Source organism: Centrocercus urophasianus, unplaced genomic scaffold (assembly GCF_019232065.1).
Source record: "Centrocercus urophasianus isolate 14NV4802_14NV808 unplaced genomic scaffold, USGS_Curo_1.0 seq_16, whole genome shotgun sequence".
NCBI lineage: Eukaryota > Metazoa > Chordata > Aves > Galliformes > Phasianidae > Centrocercus > Centrocercus urophasianus.
In genome coordinates this window covers 11,358,246-11,377,990 of record NW_024884711.1, presented here as the reverse complement: position 1 = coordinate 11,377,990, position 19,745 = coordinate 11,358,246, and the positions used below count along the sequence as shown (strand labels likewise).

The 19,745-nt window shown below is 41.5% G+C and overlaps 1 protein-coding gene and 1 long non-coding RNA gene across 2 annotated transcripts in view; one reads left to right on the top strand and one right to left on the bottom strand.

Annotated features, from left to right (window-relative positions):
• The window catches only part of THRB (thyroid hormone receptor beta), a 167,970-nt gene that overhangs the window by 135,373 nt on the left and 12,852 nt on the right, over positions 1–19,745 (bottom strand). The window lies entirely within an intron of this gene.
• Positions 19,558–19,745, top strand: part of LOC122159235 — a 1,254-nt gene continuing 1,066 nt past the window's right edge. The window contains exon 1 of the long non-coding RNA XR_006168412.1: positions 19,558–19,594. This is a non-coding gene — a long non-coding RNA (uncharacterized LOC122159235). The remainder of the gene's footprint in view (positions 19,595–19,745) is intronic.

Genomic DNA, 19,745 nt, shown 5'->3' with positions numbered 1-19,745 from the left:
TAACTTATCTGAATCATTATTTTATTTTGTCCTACTGTGGTTCCAACAGTTCATCATTAATTAGATCCAGTAACAACATCTCATTGTGCAGAAGACATATACTCTGTTTTAATCAAAATCTTGGACTGCATTTTGGATGGCATCTTTAGCAACTTGGACAGAATATTTGGTAGTTTCCTCACCGATGAAGAATCAAAACAATTAACCATGAACATGTCTTCCACTGAATGCTGACAGCTATAATCAGGTTATTCTGATGAACTTCTACATAGTACAAGGAATTATTTTAGATTTCTTTGTATTTTTTACATAATTTCTTCCTTCAAAACAATAATGAACTGTAAGCCTGTCACACAGGATGTATCCATGGTGAACTCCTAAATCATTTTTGAATTATTCATTTTATGCTATCTTGAAAGACATACTGTAAACACAGAAGATGACTGTACTGGCCCCATCTACTTGAAACCACATCTTTTCCTTTATGATTTTCAAAAGATTTGTAACCATTATTTTAGCACTGCAGAGAAACAGTGTTTCTGAATGAAACATGCCAACAAGACAATGCTTAAGGACTGCCCTATAGCTGCTCTTTGGTGACAATGTACAGATCCAGGTTATCTTGAGACATATTTACTGATGACATGACAAGAGAAATGTCTCCTTGGCAGAAATAAACACTGCTCTGCTTTTCCCTGTTGATACATACATTGCTGTTCAATGACAATCATGGTTGCCGTGCTGCTGTTCTGAGAACCTTCCTGAGGTTTTATGTATTGCTCCGAAAGTAACACCTTCCTTTTATTGTCATGGAAACTACAACAGATACGAAGAGCACAATAACATTATTTGATAGAACAAATTCCCAGCTACAAAACATTATTTTTAGTGCAGTCACCACCACTGGCTATGCATTTTGGCCAGCCATGAACAAGAGCCTGCATGCTGCGCTCGTGAAAATGTGCAGCAGTGGAGGAGATCCACTGTCGCTGCTGCAGCTGCTGAAACGCATCACCCATCACCTCACTGTGCTCACATCCACTGTCTGGTCTTCAGAAAAGTTCAGTGCTGGTGAAGTCCAGCGCTGGTGAATGTCAATGGGTGCCATCTTTTCCACACAGAGGAACTCAGCGCCACACCTCTGCTTCATCTGTACTCCCATGTCAGACACCACTGTGTCCCACTGCCCCTCTGCTGCCGTCAGTCACACAGCAACAGAATGGAACGGAATACTGTTGGGGAGGTTCAACCTCTACACCATACCACCAACTGATATCGTGGGCCAACATAATAAAACAGGAGGTGCTACTTTCCATACAGCCCTACATGTTGCTCCCTGAGATGTACCCATTCCTCACACGCTGCTCTATTAGCATCCTTCCTCTTGCCTCCTCCCCTGCTGAATCTGCTGCTTCATGATCATGTGTAGCAGTGCCACCACTGACAGCCAAAGGAGGAAGAGCCACTACATCACTCAGTGCTGCCAGGCCTGCAGCCAGAATTGTCTGGAGTTTGGGAAACCAAGACCACAATAGCTTATGGCTGTGCAACTACACCATCTGTCAGACTGGATCATAAAAATGAGCTACATCTAATACACTGCCTAGCCATCAGTTACTCCTTTTGGCCTTCCCTGTATAACAATACAGACAGTAATGTAGTTGTTTTATAATAAAATACATAAAAGCTATAATACAATCACATCACATTGTGTTGTGTAATTACAAGTATATGCACACATTTGTTTGTTTTTAATCTTTTTCAAATAATGAAAAGCATTCAACCACAGTCTGAAATTAAACCCAATAAGCTATATTTGCACATATCGTAACAGTAGTGATTTTGGATGTCTGGTCATTTCACTGACAAACCAAAATATCTGTAGAGGAACCCTGTTTCCAGTAAGAACTGAATACCATCTTTCAGATGTTTTAGGTTATGCACTGTAAGATGGACTCAGGCCAAGTCATGACTCACTTTCAAAAATGTGAGATCCCGTATTTGGTGCTGAAAAACAGCAAAATAAAGTAATCCTGTAACTGTTATCAGAGTGGCATCATAATTCAGAGAAAAGGAAAAGCCCACTTTCCTTGCTCATTTTCCCTAAAACAAAACAAAATGACAGAAAAGATTTTCCCGACAAGGTAGGAAAGAAGTGAAGACGCAAACAGCAACATAAAAAACCAAGCCTCTGCCTTACTTAGGGAAACATTACAGATTTCTCACAATTAAATACTTTCTGCCTGTATTTTAGAAGAAAAAAAAGAAAAAAAAAAGCAAAACAGCAATAATAAAAGCTCATCTACTTTTCAACAAGGTGGTACATATGCCTCATCGAGCACTGTGCCTCCGGGAGTTCAAAGCAAATATATTTTTACCACTGCATATCAATGCTGAGGGTCAAAATCTCCGAAGAGTACCCAGCAGTAGTATCACAAGGTGCAGTGTGTGCCATGAGAGGCTTCAAGGACTGACATTTCAAAACTCACCTTCTGCACTGCTCGAGTCTGCTTCTGTTGCACAGCACCAAATTCTGCACTGATGCTCAAAGTAAAAAGGAAAAGCAGAGACCAAGAGGAAAGCAATACACATTTATGACTATATTAGTAATTTCCAGTGAATATCGTAAGGGACTGACAGTCATAGGCTTTCCGAAAACAAAAAGATATCAAGATGGCTGAAATTGGGTTGGTTTAATGCTACAGCACAGAAGACAGCAACTCTATATGCCACTACAGCAAAAAAATAAATTGCTTTTAATAGACAAGTGTTTAATGCAATTTTTATAATCTGCACTGACATTTCCTACTTTGTATTCTGTAAGACAACAGTTAAAGTTTCACTTTTATACAGTATACTGTGTGTCTCTGACAAAGTGGGCAGGGTGCCTTATTAACTTACACTCCATTTTTAAGCTATTTTAGCAGCAAACAGAGGCAAGAATTATCAGATTCCTCATGTCCTTTCCAGAACTACTGTCTTCTGCTGTTCTGTGTTTGTGCTGCTATGCAGTCATTAACTCAATGGGTTTCAGCAGGGATTGTTACTCATTTATTTAGCAGGGCTCATATTTTAAGTCTAAGAACATCTTTGAGCAGTTTAATCCTCCATGTAGAATAGTTTAAGTAAAGAAAAATACAGGAAATACTAAAGAGTTGGGATTTCAAAAACCAGGCAAGGTCAATACATTTTGCTTGTGTAATCCTACAATGCTTCTTTTTCTAAATTTAAGAAAAAGGGACAAAAAACCAAGGAAATCAGTAGGACATGACAGCTCTTGCAACAAACCACATATCACAGCATCACAGAATTGCTCAGGTTGGAAAAGACCTTAGAGATCATTGAGTCCAACCACGACCTAACCATTCTACCCTAACTCTAACAACCCTCTGCTAAATCATGTCCCTGAGCAACACATCAAAAAGGTTTTTAAACACATCAGGGATGGTGACTTAACCACCTCCCGGGGAGCCTATTCCAGTGCCGAATGTAAGAACATCCAGAGAATGCCAACGAATACATCTGAAGAAGCAATGTGCCCACCTTGCCTTAGATTTCAGTGGGGTGCAATGCATAACTCTTGGGGGCACAATTAGAATCCTAACCATGACAATTTTCAACACTGTGGCTGCAAGGATGACTTCCCACCTGTGAAGGGACTGAGCCTTGATTCAGAGCCTTTAAAGAATCCCAAGGAAGCCCCATTCATGAGTGCGGAACCTTCACTGCCCCAGCTGCATGAAAGACTCAAAATGGCATTCAGCAGTGGGTACAGAGAGGTCAGAAACAGCAAAACAGGTAAAGACAGACCTGCTTTGTTGGAAATTCAGCTTATAACCGTAAGATAAGTACATCAATAGTTAATTCCTTCCCAATCTTTCTGTCCATCTACCTACCATTATCCATCTCAGTGCTGCCCCAGGCTAAATCTGATAACTTAATGCTAACCCTTTCAAGATAGCCAGCTCTGACAGACTTACTTGTTTTTGATAGACAAATAAAGCTCTCTGAGTGCCAACAAGTCTGCACATTTCAGAGTTAGCACTCAAAGAAGCACATGATTAAAATGTAGAGATTTTGCAAGTTCATCAGGGCTACACATAGAGAACACAGCATCAAAAGATCTCATCAGTCAAAGACACCTGAGCACCAGAGAGAGACATGAAGCATAAAAGAAATGAAACCTTCAGAAACGACGAGCTCTGGATAAATTGATTAGGCAACACTGGATGAATGAGTTATACAGGAGATGCTTTATGGCGTAGATCTGCCCAGCATGTTTGGGATTTCTCTTAAAAAGAGCCATTCTCCATTGCCCTGCCAGCAGCAGACAGCTCATGCCACATCTGCCTTCCCACACAGTGCATTCCATCATGAACAACACTGCTGTTAGCAGACAGCTCAGTTCTCCCAGCACATCTCACCTCCATCGAGGTGCCCCACGCCAGGCCGCCAGCCTCCAGCCTGCTCAGCCCGAGGCCTGCCCACATCACACAAGCACAGATGGCACTGCATGGCTTGCCATGAGACCTGAGCCCATGGTACAGGCACCAGGCCGCCATTCAGCCTCAAACTCCTCTCTTGAGCGAGCACCAGGCATTTTCTGAACCCCACTGCAAACGCTGCCACGTGCTCTGCAGGCAAACGACAAGATGCTCCCATCACAAAGTGCCACCATCTCCCCCTCTAATTACTTTCGCCCGGTTTGATATCCCAGATGTCAAACAGCGAGGAAGACGTTCATACGCTTAACTGGGATGTCTCCTAAAAAGAATTATACAGAAAAACTTCAGAATTAACAAAGCCTTCACTTCTTTCTACAGCAGCTTTCAGAGCGCTACAAACAGAAGAGAGTTTTCCATTTATCAGGCTGCACACAGGGAAGGGCTCCCCATGAGGTGATTTTGAAATTTGTGGTCAAAGGTTAACTTGGTTTGTAACTTCAAAGTGCAGAAAATAGTGGAGGCTGAAAGAATACAGGGGCAAGGGCTGCCCTAAACACAAAGCTCTGGGGGCACGCTGCAAACCTGAGCCCGGCCCACATATATCCACGAAGCTGCTCCCTGCACTTGCCCAGCTCTTTGTTTCACCAAGAAGTGAAAAGAAAAAGTCTTAAGAATTTAAAACATAACCACATTTTTCTGACTCATGGCACAGAAGAAGGAAAGGTAGTTCCATTAATTAAGATCTGAACTCCTCTTCTGACTCGAGTTTTTCTTGATGTTGCTAGATATTTGAAAATGCAGTACTCACTCACTGGAGGGTGCAGCTCCCGCAGGGCAGTGAGTAATGGTTTTACTCTTGCTCCAGCACTGGCAGCAGCACGTTGGACTGGAAAACGAACCTCTATTCCTATCTATTTTCACAACCAGTTTATCCATCATCTCCTTGATTCTTACCCCCCTTATGTATGAAGAAGCAAAGCACTCTCAGTACTATGATGAAATACATTTGAGAGTCCCATTGACTCTGCCACCCAAGGATAGGATTTGTCCCTGAACAGCAACTCTGTTCCACAGGAAAAATTCATGAGTTAAATCTTTTCACTTCTCTTAAAATAGGAGACAAAATGAGAGAACATTGCAGGGAATGATTCAAAATCTAAACCTGGAGCCTTATTTTAAGGAAAGTAAGTGGTAATAGACACAAATTATCCCATCATTTTCTTTTCATTTTCTGTTTTGTTTGTGTGTGTGTTCATTAGCTGAACAAACTTTACCATACCAACTAAACACAGTACTGACATTTCAGACACAAAATATAAATCTGAACTATTACACGTCTGCATCTACTGGCTGCAGACCTGAAATCTTACATGTTATCGAGTTGTTTTATTCACAAGCTTTCAGTTTTGTCTAAATACAATTGCTATTTTGGTGTCTTGCAACTAGCTCTGTATGATGAGGTGATGTGAGCTGTAGCAGTGACGGCTGGCAAGGACTTCTGAATGGAAGGGTCCCTAACTGATACACACACAGCTCTGTGTTAGCTCTCAAAAGATGCACTATTTACTGAAGATGATTACCCACAAGTAAATAATGAGTCATGGTACTCTTAAAAAAAGCAAACACACAGAGTTAAAGAATAATTTCCAATGTGGGTAAACAGACAGAGCTGCAAACTGAATCACTGCCATGCATTTTTCACAGTAAAGTGTTAAAAATTATATAAGCTACAGAAAATAACCAAATTAGATGAAAATGAGATAGAACATCTTGGAAAGAATCTTTCCACATGTCTGTAAAGCATCATTTATGGACAAATGAAAACATAAATACAATCATAAACATATGCAGGAACCAATGGAAGAAAGGCTTTTATTTGGTTGACACAAGAGAAACACACCATGACCATTTCATCACTCTCTGTGGGTTGCCATACTTATTAACAACAACAACCATTGCAACTCCATGTGTATCAATGGAAAGCAGTAGAGTAAATCTAACACCATCATTACCACACGCAGTTAAACTTCTCTTAACTACATATCATCAGATATGTCATATATATATGTATATACACTTCCTAGGATATTTCCTTTTTTATACTTCAAGAATCCACTGCCGGGGAATTAATCCCCAGATAATCACTGTCTGTGGTAAAATGCTCTCCCCTCCATTATCGCTACTTTGCACATGAGGCTTTTTTCTGATGCCACTGACAAATCTGTGTGTGTATATATCTATAAATAAGTATATATGTATATATAATATATATAGTATATATATAATAAGTACATAATATAAATATATAAATATGTGTATATATATATACACACACATAAGAATATGTACCAAATCTGACACAGATTTGTATGTGGTGCTTTTCCCCCTTTCTCCACTGTGTATTTCTCCTTGCACACTAGTCCTGAAAAGGACTCTCCCACACTGACCAATCTACAACCTACATATTGTTACCTACAGTCCAAGTTTTCAAAATGATGTGATTTTACGTCACAAGTTTTTTAACACTGCCTTGAAATCTTAAATGACATTTTTTGAAGAAGAGAACCATACAGCTAATGTGATGGGCAATCACAGGTGGTTGCCCAGCACAACCTGTCCTGCAAGTTTTTACTTCATTTTTACTTTTATTTTTACTAATTACCCACACTTGCACTTCTGAATCAGGGTCACGTGTGCATGTAACATACAGTTCTAAGAGGTATTTTGTGGCTGACTGATGGTTGCTAAGACCACTGAATAGGCACCAAGTAGCTTTCACTGCCTACAATCCTAGCAGAAAAGATGACGCTTCTTCCCCAACAGTCCTCAAAACTGAAAACACTGCCATAAAGAGAAGGAAAAGGAGGAAGAGATGAATGCAGGCTGAGCAGTTCAACTAGAAAAAAGACTCCTTTAGGGCACCTTAACTGTCACAGTTCAAAGCTCAAAGGGAAAATGAAATAACATCTAAAATGCCGCACAGTTCTTACAAGATTACACGTATCTACATTATGCAAATACAACAGAAGGAGAATTTTTGTTTGTACTATTGCAAATGTTTTTTTGTTAAGAAAAATACAAAACTAGAAATAGGAAATACTTTACCGTAATTTCTTTTGCTTCTTTTCATAATGTTTTCTCAGTGTTGCTATACTGCACTTAAATTAGGTCACAGGCATTGTCTTGCACTCAACAGACATAACTGAAACACATCACAACTATCAGAATAATCACACCAGAGGGAACTTCAGTAGCTGCTATCCCTCGTCCTATCAAAGCAGTTCATACCATACAACTGCTGCTGCTGCTGCTTTACACGGCTGAGATTTAAGGGTTCATCAATCCCTGCCAAGGTAACAGCACCATCACAGATCAAAGTTTTATTTCCAATAAGAGATCACAGTATGAAAACTAAAAAGCACTTTCACTTTTTACAGTTACTCTTTACAAATATTTGCAGCCAATTAAGACATGTTGCGAATGTAATTGCACAGGTACCTTTTCATCTTTACCAGTGCCATTTTCCATTCACTCCCTCTACTTCTCCAGCTCTTCCTTGAGCTCTCTATTTAATCTGTTCTGGTCAGAAAAAATAACAAATTGTGAGGAGCACGGAATAGGGAACATGGTGTCCTAAAACTGGTCCTGTGTAAGACACGGGGAAATGGCACAGAGCTGAGAAAAGCTATGATCTGCCCTGAGTGACATCATGACCTCTATTTACAGCCACAAATCTTAGCACAGAGACAGTGTTATGCATGACAGTGCATTGCTTCATTTTCCTTTCCTTTCCTCTCCTTTCCTTTTTCCCTTTCTGTACTTTTACCATGCCAGATTTTGTTTTACTGAATCTAGTTATTTCCTCCACTTTGATACCTGGATGGATTTATCCTATCTTCCTAAGCAGAGGACCAGCTTTTACTGTCTACACAACCAATTCAAAGCAGCTAACCTGTTATGGAAACATCAAAGCCAGGGCGTACTCATAATCTTCCAATTTCCTATGCTAACCAAAGTGATAATATTATTCCTCTCTAACAAGAGGTAATTCAGCAAATATATGAATTTCAAAATAACTTTGGGCAGAAAATGAAATTTATTGATTCAAAAATATAAGGCATTTACTAAGAAATTCAGCTACTGATCTATAAAATATTCAAAAGATTTTTTAAAAAGTGCAAAACAGTACAATATGTTGATTTGCTAGTTTTTATTATGTTCGTTGGATTTCTTAATGTTTATTACAAGATACCAGCTTGGACTGAAAAGGGAGGAGCACGAGTTGCTCTCAGTGAGTGGCTAACTGACATGTAAAGGTACAAAAAAAGGACTCTTTAACACCGAGTTCTCACAAACTTTCACCAAGTTTTTCATAAAGATAGCAGCAAGCAGGAAACACAACAAAATTCACTAACGAGATTCCACATTACATCATCAGAAAAACCCACAAATGATATAGCAAAAGTCTGACAAAAAAAACCAACAAATGAGCTCAATGCAAATTTAATCCCTAAATCAAGATATTAGGCTCAACATATATACAGATGCAGATGGTGGGGTATAATGATTCCGGATTTAGTACTGTAGATAGAATGATTTCTATCTTAAATCACACTGTAGCAGATCATTTCCCTCACAAAACTGTTGAACTTTGGAAAACATTAAGCTTCCACTCAGCCTTGTCACCAACTTTTATTTTCACCTTTCTCAGTCTTCAGGCTGTAGGAACCACTGAAGCCAACCTCACCCCTAACTCTCAGACTGACTTTTGGTTTTGGGTCCCAACCCAATTTCAAACATTGCAGGAATTTGTGTATTTATTTAAAGATAATACATAAAGCAGATTCAAAAATCATTGTTATTTTTCCTGACTTAACACTTTGGGGCACTATTAGAGGTGGTGCTCTGTCTTTGATGCTCAATGAGATTTTTTCACTTTGAAATTAGATTTGAAATTAGAATTTCATCCCATTGCCAACATTAGCAGTTAAACCACTCACTATTAGGAACATTATTGAAGAATGTACCTTAGGAGAATTAACAGTAAAATATCTCAAAGTCTGCTAGAATCTGCCGGATAGATCCTCATAACTTAGATTTATCATTCTGAAGTTGTGTACAACAGACAAAGTGCCAGCCATCATTTTTTTCTGACCTAATCAAGAAGCATCTATCCAAAATTTTAAAAAGCACACAACAAACACGAAGCTTCAAGGATGATCCTCAGTAAGTGATAAGCTTTCTTAAAAACTCAGCTCATTAAAAGCAAGTGTTTAAACTATAACTTCTGATCTGCCCATCTGCTTTTCCCACTTAGCCCTTCTCTCCAGATAGGAAAACAGGTGAGGTCTTCAATTACTCATACATCGCTCTATAGTTTTGCCCACACCCTTCTTTCTCTTGCACCATCACCCAAGTGTTGTGAAACTTGGATCTCCTAGCAGAGATTGCAGCTTTTAACCTCACACAGCAATAGGAAAATTTCAGACCTACTCTATCTGAAGCCTTGCAACATCTGATGAGCTGAATCTCTCCAATTCCTCTTGCATACTGCTCTGAGTTTAAATACTTTTTCTCAGAAAGAAGAAAAAATGATACTGAGGTTTTCATAAGCCTAATTTGCAAACTGTTTCACACTCTTTTAGATTAGATTACATTACTGAGCAAACAGTAATACTGTTATCACTATCATCCCCTAAAAATGGTTTGGCTTGGGACTGCACAGGGCTTACGGTGCATTTGCTGTTTTCCAGCCACCTGTGTTCACAAATGGCATTGATTTCAAGAGATCTCTGTAAAATTATGGGATGCTCCACTCACCAAAGGTATTTAAAGGAGCAAGACCTACAGAATTATTGGCAAGATTAGGCACGATATCAGGAAATCTTTAGCAACAAAACATTTACATAAAAAAAAATCAGACTGCAGATTTGATCTTGTAAGTCTGCACTTACACGAGTGGTAAAGGTCTTTCTTTACATACCTTTCTTGTACCATCAATTCATTAATTCAGCTGCAGAGCTATGATGATCAACACGGACTACACCTCTGTCTACACAGATACATTCTGAAGAGATTGAATTCAAGTTATAACTTGGCATGGAGCTGAACACCATGCAGGGGGGCCTTACATCTTACTGCATGTTACACTTGCCCAGACAGCAAGCAACATCCTGTCAACAATCCATTTCCCCTTTGCCTTCCATCTCCAAGGTGAACGGCTGACAAGCCTTTCTTTTAGTCTCTGTGAGCTGAGAAAATAAAATGCGTAAAAAATATTGAGAAATAGAAAGCTTCTAGAAAGAAAAAATAAATCTGCCAGCAGTATTGCTACAAAATGCAGTTAAACTAGTAAGAACTTACATTACCAGCATGAACTTTCAGCTGCTGCTTGTGGAAGATCTCAAGCTATACACAAAGCTAAGGAGATGTCTAGTAAATGCCCTGGCTGCCCGCCAGCATCCACATGGTCCCCACAGGTTTGCCTCACTAAAAGGTGTGGCAATAAGAAAGGGAAGATTGTCTACTTGATTTCAAGTTCTGCAGGTGCAATTCCACCACTTTTTTGCTTTCAGAATTTGGATTTCTCACTGGAGGGAGACATGTAATCCAAGAAAAAAAAACCTCTGGAAAAGTTCTGGACTCCAATCTGGACAGCAAAGGTCAAGGGAGAGGGGAGAGTAAAGGTTCACAGAGTAGTTTGCTTATGTAAATTTGGCTTTTTACACTTACTTACATTCCTGTGAGCAAAGCATGATCAGAAAACTATTCCCAAGCTCAGTCAAGTTCTGGCTACTTCTCATGCCAATATGACTCTTTATATGGGATCAAAGGCATTAATCTTGAGCATTGGCCCCATATGTGCAAAGGCCAGAATATTCTGGCTCCAAGTTTTGAATAAGCTGGCAACTTCTGCATGTGTGGAAAATGTGTGTAGGACACTTTTTACAATTATACAGCAGCTCAAGCTGTTTGCTTCAACAGAAGTGTTAAGATGTGCTGTTATTTTGTTATGAATTCATAAGATTTTTATTGACTCCCTGAATTTATTATAGGCAGACCAGTAACACTATAAGTTCTGTAAGTTCTGTAAGTTCTATAAGTTCTATTTAAAATTATTTATTACTTAACTCATCTGTAACCATGTGAACTGAGCTTTCTCATATCAAACTGTCCATCTCAGTACAAAATGCTCAGACAGTTTCAGTCACAGAATGGCAGTAATGGGAAGGCACCTCTGCAGACCATTTAGTTAAGCACCCTTCTCACTTCCCTCATGTTCAGGACTACTTCCAGTTGGACTTTTTAATAACCTCGAGGATGGTGATAGCCCAACCTGTAGGAACTACCCGTGCCAGTCAAAGTGATTTTTGGTATTTCTGCAGAAGTAGCCAAATGAAACAGCTGGGATTCTGTTTTGATTTTTATCTATGTGAAGAACTGTAGACGCTTTCAGTCACTTTACTTCTCCCATTCCTTGAAGCAGAACTGGTAATTTGGCAAACAAAGCCTTTATGTCAGCAATGAACCGCCTCTTGTCCCTGAGAAGATCTGGTCAGAATGGGAAAATGATGAAGGCAGGCTTGCCGAAGTTTGTGTTCCACATGAACTCTTCCAGCATGTAAAAACAAACACCCATCTCATTCTTGAATTTAACAGCTACCTGGCATTTCAGAAGATCTGAAGGCATCAGCAAACAGAATAAAGTACGCTATTTCTTATACATGTGTTTCTCCTCATACATAGCACCATGTAATGTCACAGGCACTGCAAGGACAGCCCGAGGCATGGCCTCAGTTGGGCCTGCCTCAGAAGAGGCTGGTGCCACCTGCGGAAAGCCAATGCCTCGACAGCTAGCCAGCCACATGCTTGCCCTATGAGGCCCTTCATGCAAACGTAAATGGACAGCAGGAAAGCGAGGCATAGCTTGGAGCAGAATGTAGAAAGCCTGCTTGTCTCCCCACTCTTGTCAGGCCAGAATTGTGGCCCAGACACAATGCTTCATCCAATTCACGCTGTCTGGTTTGGAGTTATGGAAGCCCCTCGCCAAAAGAAGTACTGCCAAGGCCTGGACACGAGGCACCGAGCCTGTCTGTATCTCTTGAAAAAGGTAAAAGAAGGATTGAATAATGGAGGACAGAATTGATCACACCTGAGTTTGACCATAAATGCAGAACACTGGCAGCACGCAGAGCCGTGCCCCAGCCCACAGCATCTCACCCACACCTAACTGCCTAGCATAGGAAGCACTGCTGCAAAATCCAAGAGCTTTTTGATGCAAAGCCTCTTGAAAGCATCGCAGCAGCAGATCTCTCTGTCTCTCAAAGCACAATCCCACCATCCACTGACTGAAAGGTACGGTCGGAGCAGCTGCAAGCACATTCCTTGCACCCTACCAAGAGAGTGGCAGCAGGAAGCATCCATCTTCCCCAGGCAGAGGATGAAAGCAAAAGTTCACTCCAGGAAGCAAGAGCCAGCACTGTGCTGACAGAGCCATGTCCAGGTTCAATCAGAGCTCAGTGGAAGGGAAGACAGATGCCACTGAGGCAGCATCTCATGCAGCAGCCAATTTGAAAAAGAGGATTCATGTATTTCTGAGAGAATCACCATTTTCACCAGTCTTATTTCATGTCCCAGTGGTCACATACACATACAGCATAACTGCAAAGTGTGGGGTCTGGTGACAAAAAGTGACAGGCCTGGGGACAAAAAATAACCACCAACAACAGAAACCTAATACATGGTAATGCAAAAAGATGAGAAAACAAAAGCTTAGGGTCTGGCCAGCACAAGCAGAAGTCCTGGCAACTTCATGCCTGTCAGTGGAAACAAGGCCCTGTCAGAGAGAGCCAGGCAGCAGATGACTCCTGGAACAGTAACACCCCTCTGCCAACACCAAGAGCACGGCAGCTGCCCCCAGCACCCAGCAGATCCAGCAGCCACAGCAACTGACAGCACATCCTATGGGGAAATGAGGGTGAGGGCGGCACGTCCACGGATGGGACTCTTGAAGGAAGGGAAGCGTCTCTACAGACTGTTGAATTTCTGGCAAAGGAAGATAATGAGGAGTATCCGTGGCAGGGGGCTTTGTGATGAAAAAAAGAGAAGTGGGCAGTTTATACCTGAATGCTATACTGGAGAATAAGGTCTGATACTTTCATGGTGCACATTTCTCAAGTGATTTTCAACACAAAATTTACAATAGTCAGTGACAAATTACAGTTATATGTTACAATTTGCAGTCACAGATCCCATGCTCATTATATTCTCATCGTATTCTACTCAGTCAACTCCATTCCCTGGCATCCAATGTTGAGAACTTCGATAGTTTTAAACAAAGTTAATAGGATCTGTAGTTTTCAAACACAACTATTTCTACATACTGATAAGCATCCTGAATAATGAAGCTGTACTGTCCATGAACTATAAACCTTAATTTACCTGCATGTACTCAAAGATATCAGAATGAAGGCTATGTAATTAATCTTAATTCTGGTATTTCTTTTCCTCAGTGCTTGACATTATAACCTTAATAATCAGCAACTTATGCAGTTAAACAGATGATCCAAGTCATCTGACTCAGACAAGCTGTTTTATTCTAGTCACATACAGCACTTCAATAACCCAAATCACTTCAGTAAGTCACGTCAGTCCAACGGTACAACATAAATTAAATTATGTGCAGTTCAACACTCAGTGTGAAGTACTTCATGTTCCAGTTACAATTTTCTCTATACTTGTAGAAATAAAACCATACACTAATATTTAATGAAAGCAGTTATTTTGGTTCAAAATGAAATTTGTCACAAGTGCCATACAGACTAATACTCTTCTAATGTACATGTGTATGTATGCTTCTGCATTTACACAAATACGACTGTACAGAATCTTTCCTTTTTTATCTAGACAGATGATGTGTATCACCTCATCTTCAGAGAACAAACACAGTATGGAAAGTAAGACATCTGACTTAAAGAAGGCTCAAGATAAACCATTCCATCTCCTGAAGCCATGAACAAAATTACTCTAAGCCTTATACCGAAACACTGCAGCTCCTAACTATACCTGAAGCACCTTATGCACAGACTCAACCCATTTTTTAAAAGATGCTTGACATATATAAATGAATATAAAAATAAAAAGAACCCAAAGTAAAACAATAAATCATGGAAATGAAATTATTTTAATATAAAGCTAGAAAACAGACAGTATGATGTCACACACGGTCAGTTTCCCCTACCAGAAATGGTAAGGGGGTAGGGAGATAGACAAGACATGACAAGTCTGTACTTCAGGCCAGAAGAAAGAACAACAATGAAGAAGTATCTTCAATTTATTAGTGCTTATTCTTCTTCTAGGTAGGAAACCGAGCAGCAGTACTCTACACCTAATGATGTATAGCTTGGCTAGAACACATGGCAAGTAGCTGGCACAACTGAGTTAAAGGAAATGATGCAAAGTCATGGATGGGAGCTGCAGAGTTAACAAGGAGATGGAAGAAAGATGTGAAGATCTGCATGAGAAATGAAAAGGCTCAGAGTTCAAGAACCCTGTATAGCTGTAAGGACTGCAAGGAAACATGACATGCCACACAAGGAAGCAGTCTTGCAGTGGTGATGAAAGCAGCTTTTCTTACCCACAGAAATTCTTTTTTTGTTAGTGTTTCCAATATGGTTCACCCATATGCATGCCACTACGATGTGAATTATCGAGTGGTTGTCAGTAATCCAGGTACTTTTTTAATTGGAAAGCACTTCCAACTTTCCTCAACGAGTGCCTTCATTTTTCCACACCAAAGCTGTTCCAAAGCACATCCTACGGTTGGGTAATGGTGCCGTACCTGCGTGTTACAGCTCACTCCTACCAACTCCCATGAAGTAATCCAGAAGGCATTCAAACATCACTGTTAAAATAGGCAAAGATATTTAGTAGGTGAGGAGGATTAATGATCTTCTCTCCAAGATGAAAAAGTATGCAGTGTGAATGCATACATGTAAGTAATCTGGTTCTATGTGTGCTAAATTTACCCTCGCCTCATTCAGCACAACAAAGACTTGCACTTTGACTTTAAATTCACTTGAGAAGACATTGATCTCCTTGCCCTGTTTTCTACATCCTACTACGCAGCTTGACAATCAGTCCTTTTATTTCTTCCAATGGAAAACAGAACTCTAATATATTGGGTTAGGTTCACCAGAGGACACAGAATGACTCCATAATCTAGAACGATTACACTGCTTTCATGAATATAATCTAATTATAGCATAAGAGTATTTGCCATTTTGGTTCATCAGTAAAAATTATTACAATTTTGTATATATAAGACACTTGAGGTTGTACAGTAATTTTTTAAACTGCAGTTTATTCCTTTATTCTTTGACTATTTTATTGGTATATATTTCATAGGACCCTTAGTTTCTCATAAGCTACAACAGATCAGAAGAAAATGAGACTTTAATGATTAAAAGCATTCAGAATTGGATACAAAATTTAATACTTAAGTTTAAAAAAAGCATTTCATATGCCCACAATTTCATCCTGCCTAGTCGTGTGCTATTATCACATGCATCTCGGTGATGTGACCATAAACTGAAAAGGTTAACAGCAGCACCACAGAGCTTTTTCAATCAATCCTTTTACTTGCACTGTACCCCTACCACAAAAATGATTAAAGTGAAGTAGTTGTGATGTGTAATGGAAACGATGTTGTTCACATGTTGTGAATTACATGAGAGAAACAACTTATGCAAGATTCATTTACTTCATTCAAAATGTCCTCTCAGACCACAAACAGCTGATGAAATAACAGAGAAAAAATACTATTCTTTAATCTTTGCACAGAAAGTAAGCTTATTTACAGCCTGCATTTCATTTTCATAACAAAGCTTCTTGTAATACATGTGTTACTTGTTTAGTTGTCCTTGTAAAATATGTAAAATCCCAACTCATCCCAGAAAAGACAGAGTACTTCTACTCAACACAGTGACAGGTTCAAAAAGCATCAAAAGCAGTACTACCACACTAATGGCCACGTTGACTACACTGCTCACCTCTTTGATAGGTTAAATTAACCCAGGCAAACCGCCAAACTCACATACCTAAACTGCATTTCCTACTGAAGATTACCTCAAAGTCTCATAGGCCTCTCTTCAGGTAAGCAGATATAAGAAGGAATATTTATGTATCTGAATGGGGCCACATAGGAGAGAATCTAGGAGTGCGTATGCAACTCCTTCTAAAATCTGTAAAGGAGGGAATAAAGAAGAACAGCGTAAATAATAGGCAAATCTTTCCTGACTGATCCTATCTATAGAATTAGATGCTGATCGTACCGTCCAGAAGCCAGCACACGTGTGGCCAACACAAGTGTGTTCTGCCTCGCCTCACAAGGGCAGAAGGGCAGACAGCCCTCAGCAGCACCTCCTCCTTTCCTCCACCTGCCAGACCCTCACTCATTTTGGAAATCCAGCACACTAAAGGACAAGACAGAAGAAATCAGGTTGGATATTAAGAAAAATTTATTCTCAGAAAGACAGGTGAGGCAGTGAAGTCACTGCCCTGAAGGTGTTCAAGAAACGTGTAGATGTGGCAGTGAGGGACACGGTTCAGTGGGCATGCTGCAGTTAGGCCAATGGCTGCACTTGGTCATCTTAACTGTTTTTCCAACCTTAATGATTCTGTGATTCCATGAAATGCAGCAATCTCTGCATTGCTACCCTGTGCCCTGCTGTACAGCTCTGCCCTATGATGTGACAGAGATCTCCCATTAAATAGCAGCTTTGTTTCACTGAAAGAATTAGTGCTTCCCAAGTCCAACAAGGAAATGCAAGACAGAGGCATGCATAAAAATTGTGCTACCTTCCTTCTAATACTTCCCCTCATCCCACACTGTTTATCCGAGTTTCTTTCATATTCATGCCTCTTTTGCCTTCCTCCACTTTTAGTAATAAGCAAACCTCAGATCAGTAAACCAAAATATCATGGAGAAGAGATAACGAGCTCCAGAATTTCCATTCCCAGCAAGCCAAAATTCCTGGTCTCGCCCTTCCTGTAGCAAATGAGATTCTTGCTGGAGGATGTCCTGCTTCAAAATCAGGTGGCTTTGTTGAGGTTTCATCTCAACTCTCTTCCAAATAGAATCAAATTTCAAGACAGGCTACACTAAACAACAAACTGCCAACTTCCCTGATTTATGTTCAATAATCCTCCTCCCTGCTTTTCTCGAGGCTTGGTTTTTACATATAGCCAAGAGGAAAAATCCTGCTCATCATCAACAACAGGGAAGCAAGAAGGATGTATGCCTACCACAGGTATGTGTTATTTTGCAAGCTTCTGTAAAGAGCACCCTATCTATTACTACCAACAACACTCTCCCTTTCACCTCAAAGAAATAAAAGAAAGAAAACAGCAAACAACAACATACTGAACAGGGGCAGTACAGCATGCACATCAGAGAAAGGACATCTCAGGTCTTCAGGTGCCTTACCGCCACAAACTCTTTGAAACATCCCTGAAAAAACTGTACTCAGAGCAGGCAGCCATCAGTGCAAACAGATCTGCTTAGAAGTCCCCTGTTTGGGGGAGAATTTAGAAAAGGGATGCACTGTCCTCATGTGCATAGAGATGATCATATAATAAAACGATATTGTATCATTTGAAAAAGTGAACCAAATCACCAGCAAGAGCGCTATATAACAAATAAAACAGAAAGACCATTCCCACACAGGAAAAGGGAAAAGCATGGTAATTTTCTCATTACATAATGACTTTGATAAGCAAAGAATTCCAAAAGCACAGAAAGTTGAGAGTAGCCATGCTGTGCTTGTTCATACCGGCCGGATCCAAACCCACTGAAGTCTCCAGGGGTTTTCCGTCGGCTCTAGCAGATGTTGGATCGAGCTGTCTCAGCTCCCCATTAGAAGCTGATGTGGACACAGTTCAATCCTCTCTCTTCTAGCAGAGTCGTCAAACACTTAAATTCCGCTGGGACCATTGTGTGGTGGAGACTTGAGTTTCACAATGGGTCTGTCAGGACCAGGTTGTTCCATCACTAATAGCACATAACAACCGAGAGCACAACCTCACCCAAAGGTCATCGACCGACAGAAAGCTGCGCCTGACTAAAGGGTCCGGCACTGATAGGAAGGGTGATGTGAGCCGGTTAGCAGGGAAAAAAAAGCCCGGGGAGGAAGGAAGTAGGCATATCCAGTTTCACAGAACGTTTGTTGTTGTCCCTCAACAGCTGTTTTGTGTGAAAACGAAAGGCTGTACTCTACAGTGACTTAGTGCAGCTCCTTCTCACCATCAGGTCACTTTTTAAGCGGCTACACATTTATGCATCCATTCTGCACAATAAGAGACAGAGCTCACACCACCCGTTGTATAGCAGTACTAACTAATAGGATTGCATCGATCGTAGCAAAGTCTCCTGAAAATTACCTCTTTGCCACAGAACAAGCCGCTGCTCTGTTTTTTCCCCTCAAATGTTTGTCTATTCAGAAGCTGGTGTGGGAAAGCAGGAACCAAAGAATCGAGTAAATTGCCTCAACAGACAAGCAGTACCGATACGTAAAAGGAAAACAAATCGCCTTATGAAAAGATGCAGCCTATCGATTATGCAGACACGTCTTTTTGACAATCCAGCGCTGCAGCCACGAGCCCAGCACGCTGCCTGGGCTGGCAGATGGCTCCGCTCGGATGTACGAGCCCTGAGCTCTGCGGCCGGAGCGGGGCGCAGACATTGCGGCTCTCCCCGAGATGAGCCGAGTCGAGCCGAGCCGAGCCGAGTCGCCCCGCTGCCGGCAGCGCTCGCAGCGCAGGTGCTGCTGCTCCGCCGCCGCCGCCCTCCCCGCACCGCGGCTCTCCTCCGCCCGCTCCGCGCGCCCACCGCAGCCCGCGCCTTCCCCTCTCCTCCCCTCCCGCCCGTGGTTAACAATTAACGCGTCAGGCACTGCGCTGCGCGGGCGCCCGTTTGATGTTACGTTAGAAAGTCAAACGCAACTTCGGCAGATGAACTTCGGGAGCGAAGCGCGCCGCCGCCAACCCCCGCGCAGGAGCAGCGCACCGCGCCGGCCCCGACCCCGCCCGCCGCCCCCGCCGCCCGACGGGCGCTGCCGGACGGGCATCGGGGGCCGCCCGACGCGGCGCGGGTAAGAGCTGCCGGGCGGCGACTCACCGGGCGCGGAGCCTCCCGCCGCTCCCCGCCGCCAGCCGCCGTCTGCCTGCGGACGTGACCCGGATTCCCCCCCACCCGCGCCGCCTCCCGCGGGGCCGCGCACCACCGCGCTGCGCCCCCCGGCC